Here is a 6,039-nt window from a genome sequence, read left to right on the forward strand (position 1 = left end):
GCATGCTGTAAAATGCAATTTCTACCCTCAAACTTGATTGATAATCTAAATATGAAGAGAATTATAGATTGGAAATATTTTCCATAAAAAAATTTTAGAGACACTGCTATTTTATTTTCTTACTTGAAGTATAAGAAAAGACCTCAGGGAAGTAAAGGAACAGGATGCTGAGGGAAGAGTACTCCAGATCATGGATGTCCAGTACAAAGAGCCTGGGGTGGGGCAAGAGCAAGCCTGGCATTATGGAGGAACAGATGTCCTGGGGAAGCTGGAGCAGGGTTTGTGAGGGGAAGAGAGGTAAGATGTGGACTGCAAGAGGTAGTCTGTGGCCAGATCATGTCAGGATTTGGAGGTTTTTATAAGCATCTGGCTTTTATCCTGAATAAGCTAGGGAGGCAATGAAGAGTTTTGAGCAGAGAAGTGTCACGATCTAAATTATATGTTTAAAGCATCAGACTAGCTGCTGTGTTCAGAATAAACTAGTGGGCTAAGGCAGCAGGAGGGAGACCAGTTAGGAGGTGATTGCAGTAAGTCAAGCAAGTGATAATGGGCTTGTACCCAGCTAGTGGGATTCCAGTTAGTGAGGTTGAAAGTGTTGAAAAATGTTCAGTTTCTGCTTATTTTTTGAATGTGGAACCAACAGGATATGCCAATGATTGTACAGCATATGATGATGATGTAGGATAAAGGAAGAGAGGAGTTAAATATGACACCAGTGTTTTCATCCTGAACAAATGGAAGGAAGGAGCTGCTGAAATGGACACATCTCTGGAAAGAACAGAAGCAGTCTTGAACATTGCAGTTTGAGATACCTATTAGACTCTGCATGGAGATCCCAAACAGGTAGCTGGATATGGGAATCTGGGGTTAAGGAGAGGGGTATTGGCTAGATGTATAAGCTTTGAAGCAATAAGCCTATAAACACAATGAAACAGTGAGATGGCAGAGGAGGTAGTGAACATAGAAGAAGAAAAGGTCTGAGGGATGAGATCTGAGATGTGCCCATATATTAAAGATCAGGGATCAGAGGAAAATCCAAGAAGGAGATTGAGAAAGAGTAGTCAGGGAGGTAGAAAGCAAGCCAGGAGACCTTCTCAAGAAGAAGGGCATGATCAACTGCTGACTGTTTAAGTAAGATAAGGACTGAGATTTAGCAACATGGTGGTCATCAGTGATTTTGACTACCTGTACCTGTGAGAGTGAAAATATGATTGAAGTGAGTTCAAAGGGAAGTGGCAGAGTGGTCTTAGAGATGGTGAATCTATCGTCAATCCTTTAAATTTTGTCCTGAAGGGGAGTAGAGATATGATACAAGGAAAATATATTCATTTTTCCAATGGAAGATATTATAGCACATTTCCTTGCTGATGAGAATGATGCAAGAGAGGCGGGATAAAAGAGGGGAGAAGAAGAGACAGTTGCAGTTACTAAAACTTTCAAGAAAGGGGAAGGAACTAAGACTATAAGTAGAGGGATTGTCTTAGCTCAGGGGATGGAACATGCGTGTACTGTAGCAGGCAGGCCACACTAACAGACGCAAGTGAATGTGGCAGTGGGAATGAGCAGGGGCGTTTTCAGGCTGTTTTCATTTTCTTAGTGAATTTGGAGGTAAGGGCATGAACTTGAATTGAGGGAGGGAAAGGAGATATTGTAGGAAAAGATACAAAATAGTCATTTAGGAGGGTGGGAGAGGAACTAAACAAGGAGAATGGGGCAGTAAACAGACTAGGAAGATGTAGTGGGATTGCTGGGTAGCACAAAAGTCTGGCTGGAGGTGAGTGATAATGAGTTTATCAGGACCGCCTGATATGGATGCAGATTTTCTCCAGCCATGTTAAGCTGTATGCATGTGCAAACATCAAGTGTGAGGAATTGAATTAAACAAAGATTGGGCCATTTTCAAGAAACTGCAGTGAAAGGAGAGAAAGGCAAGAGAGTTGAAAGCATATGCGAGGGAATTTATACTGATGGACTGTAGAATCTACACAGAATAAGGACGTGAGGTGAGTGTGGGACAGTGAAAAGCTAGTGGCATCAGTAACTGATTTTCAGTCCCAAAGGAGCAGAAATATTTTAAGAGTTGGGATGCTAGTGGGAATAAACTATTAGGTTGGTGCAAAAGTAATTGAAGTTTTTGCCATTACTTTGGCACTAAGAGGAAAAATAGGTGGTTATGGTCAGAAAGTGGAAAGCATGAAATTGAGATTATCAAGTTAATGTCAGCACAGCCATTGGTAATGATAAGGTCTAGGATCTGAGCAATGGGAAGAAGTTGGCTGAAGAAAGGATGGAAATTAAATAATTGAAGGAAAGGAAGTCAAGGCACTGAGAGCATGTTCAGTTGGCAGGAGTTCCATGACAGCATCTACGAGGGCATATTGGAGAGAGTGATGATAACCTTGAAGTTTTCACTTGTTGAACTGTTCTCATGAGCCTATGAATCTGGAGTATCATATCCTTCTGTTCTAGGGAAGTTTTTGAATTATTTCTTTTATAATTTCTCCCCTCTGTTTTCTACATTTTCTCTTTCTTAAAGTCCTATTAGTAAGTGATAGGTCTCCGAGTTCAACTTGCTAATTTAGTTGGCATTTCCATTTTTCCTTCTCTTTGCCCTTTTGCTTAGTTTCTTGAAGATGTATCTTCCAGCCCTTTTATTAAATCTATTGTTTCTGTTACCCTATTTTCATTTACCAAGAATGATTTCTTACTCTCTAAATATTTCTTTTCTTCATGTAACCACACATTCTTATTTTGTGGATGTAACATTTTATCTTATTTTTTAAGGTCATTAATAATGTGTTGTTTAAGTATTCTTTGCATTGCACTGTCTTCGTTACTCCAAGTTGCCTTCGTTAATTTATTTGCTTACTTTAATCTTTAATAGTTTATGTTAGAGACTTCCCTCACATGTCTGGTGATACTTGATTGTTCATACTTAAGAGTGGGGCACTTAAAAAGCGAATGGGAAGCTTTGTGTGTATTTACAATGTTTGTCAATTGCTGCTGTTTACTGTACAGCAGTCATCAGGCACCTGGCCATTTCATTGGGAGACTTCAAAAAGTCAATATATAAGTCTTTTCTTCAATCAGTTGGTTTTGTCAGAGGGGAATCTTCCAATTCCCTGGCTAGAAAATATAAATCTAGTTGCCAGTGCCCTAACATGCAAGTGAGGGCAACAGGGTGGGAGTCTCACTAACTAGTATATGGCACGTAGACTTGACCTCAATCGTCCTTTTTCAGCCTTACTCCTGTCCTCTACAAAACATGGTATCATTGAGTCTGAAAACCCCTGGCTCTATTTCCCTAGAAATTAAATCAGTTGCCTGCTGGGCTGGTTGGCGTACAGAAGAGGAGAAGGATTCTGAGGGGTCATCTCCAGTCCCACCCTTTTTTTTCAGCCCCATGTTGCATCCCTTTCTACAGAAGTAGCAATGATTTCCACTTTCTGAGCCTTTCCAGGGTTGTACAGTAGGTATTCATTTGCTTTTTGATATTTTCCACAGCAAAGCAAACTTTCTTGCTGCTCTGTTAACTTCGTTAGCACTCACCCATCTGCCTTCTGTCTTCCAACATTTTGTTGCTAGCTCTTGTCTGCTGTTGCCTCTTCTGTTCTCTTTATCCTTCCAGGTTTTATAAGATTGTTTTTATTCCTTTTCAGTCATTTCAGAGAGGCTTCAGGATGAAGTTGTGATAAACGCATGTGTTCAGTCCACAGTGTTTAACAAGGATTGCCTCCTGATTTTTTTCATGTAAATTACTGACGAGTAGGTAGAAGACTATCTTAATGCCTTTTCTCACGTCCCCTTGACTCCGAGTTGACCTGTAGCTACAGTGAACATTTCCTAAGCATGCTGACAGCTTACCCTGTCAAGCACCTGCCTCATTCTGCTTCTCTGACTGAATATTTCCTCCAGTACAACATGAGTTTGCCTGATAACTCACAAGGTATCCTGGAATTGCTGGGAACTGAAAACCCCTTAACCCATGCAGAATGAGGATCAGTGCATTAATACGCAACTGTCTCATACCTTGGTGGGACTATTATAAGGCATTCTGCTTGATTCCTCAGAGATCCCAAATGGGATTGAGCCCAAGTTGCCCACAGTAAAAATCCATTCACCAATTCAAGTTTCTTTTTCACCTCTCTCACTTTCCACACTCACTCACTTGTTCTACCTGGGATCCTCTCCAAGATAAACTCCTGTATCCAAAGCTTTGTCTCAAGGTCTGATTTTGGAGGAATTCAAACTAAGATAATGGGTACTGGAAGTGACCATAGAAAGTATATTCTCAGTGGTATGGAGGCAAGAAAACCCCATTAATGGTGGTAAGTAAGGTGGTGACAAACCCTGGCACTTTGAAGAATTTCATTACCCACACTTGACCTCTGGTGTATTTGGTTGAGGGAAAAGTGAGAGGAGAAGCTTAGCTTATGCAATAATGCTAACTCCTGAAAGATACAGGGTTGTGATCATCACAGGAATTGAAGAATTGTCTTGTTCTTATTAACTGCCCTAGAAGAACTGGGTGAAAAAAGGTAGGTTTACACCATCCAACTATCCATTCAGAGAACAGTAATGAAAGCCAAAAGGTTTCCTTGGAAGGATCTAAAGAGATCCTCATTTCCTGCAAGCAAAGGGCAGGCTCTTCTAAGAAATGACACTCAGGGGTTCATAGGAAGAGTAATAGAACTGCAGAACAGATCGAAGGCACAGTCCAGGCAGACCTCTCATACAAAAAGCCCTAGAGGAAGGAAATTGTCCTTAAAAACTGCTGGGATGCAGGCAGGCATTTGGATAGATGTGCTAGGTAACCTTGAACCCCTAGATTCCCTGAACCATCCAGGCTAGCCGAAATAGCCTGCACCCCATTACTTGAAGAGAACAGCTTCCCATTGCCTAGAGACTCTACACAGTCCTCCTCTGAAGCAGACACCTCCAAGATCACTTGAAGGTCTGCTACTGCCTGCCCTCATTGCCTCTATTGCAAAAACTAGGAACAAGTCTCAGCATAGCCTGAACAGGGTAGCACAATTCTTGCTGTGAGACATGTGACAGATTGTATTTTCTAAAGAAGGCTGCCACAGTATCTCTCATCCCAAATGCTCTTCTACCATGGAAACTTGTCATTCCTCTACCAAGAGACGAAATCTAATTTCAATGCCCTTGAATCTAAACTGGACTTTACTTGCTTTGACCAATAATGTACAGAAGTGATGCCATGTGATTCTCACGGCTGAGTCATAAAAGGTGATGCAGCATCTGCCGTGTTCCTGGGGACATTTGCTTCTGTGGGACTGAGCTACTGTGTAAGACCACCTACCCTGAGGCTGTCATGCTGGAAGAACGCAAAGTCACATGAAGAGCAAGTAAGCTGGTTGCTTTAGCAAGATCCTTCGTACTAATAGTGAATGTGCACCTCTATCTTTCTCGGTAAATGCAAACTACTTTTGCAATAGTCTCACGCTAAGTGCCAAAGACTGTTGTACTTGTTGAATGCATTCTCTTTATCATTCACTACCTGGTCCTAGGAATTTGTTAAATGCTCCTCATTTCCATTACAATGTAGTCTGCAGTGAGCTTGATCACCTTGGCATTCTGTAGGACATCATCCTGGCCCATTATATTAATGACAGAATAATAATTGGACTTGGTTTTTAGGAAGAAGCGATTATATCGGTTTTATATACTTCATGCTGAAGGATGAGAGATAAGCCCTACAAAGTTTTGGAAGTCTGCCACATCAGGGAATATTTTAGTGGCCAAAAGATCTAGGGATATGTTGAGACATCCTATCCAAAAGAATACTTTGCATTTCCTACCACTTGGTGAACTGCTTTGAATTCTTGAGAGAAAAAAAAATTACCCATGAAAATAATGCTCTGATCCATTGTATCAGAAGACTATTGGCTTTGAGGGGGTCTGAGAGAGTATTTGAATAGCCTTTTAAAGACTTAAAAAGGCATCAGCTTAGGAATTGCACCTTGAATGGCTGGGTCATTGTCCTTGAGCATGTTTGTTGATCCAGTGATCACTATA

General features: G+C 41.1%; 1 long non-coding RNA gene across 1 annotated transcript; it reads left to right on the forward strand.

Annotated features, from left to right (window-relative positions):
• Positions 1-627: 627 nt before the first annotated feature.
• On the forward strand, positions 628-5,452 carry LOC135277732 (uncharacterized). Its single transcript, XR_010345327.1, has 3 exons — positions 628-843; positions 3,400-3,469; positions 3,660-5,452. It is a non-coding gene; the product is annotated as an uncharacterized LOC135277732 (long non-coding RNA).
• The last annotated feature ends 587 nt before the right edge of the window (positions 5,453-6,039 follow it).

This window comes from Aotus nancymaae, unplaced genomic scaffold (genome assembly GCF_030222135.1).
Source record: "Aotus nancymaae isolate 86718 unplaced genomic scaffold, 86718_ANA_hifiasm-v0.15.2.pri h1tg000033l, whole genome shotgun sequence".
Classification (NCBI taxonomy): Eukaryota; Metazoa; Chordata; class Mammalia; order Primates; family Aotidae; genus Aotus; species Aotus nancymaae.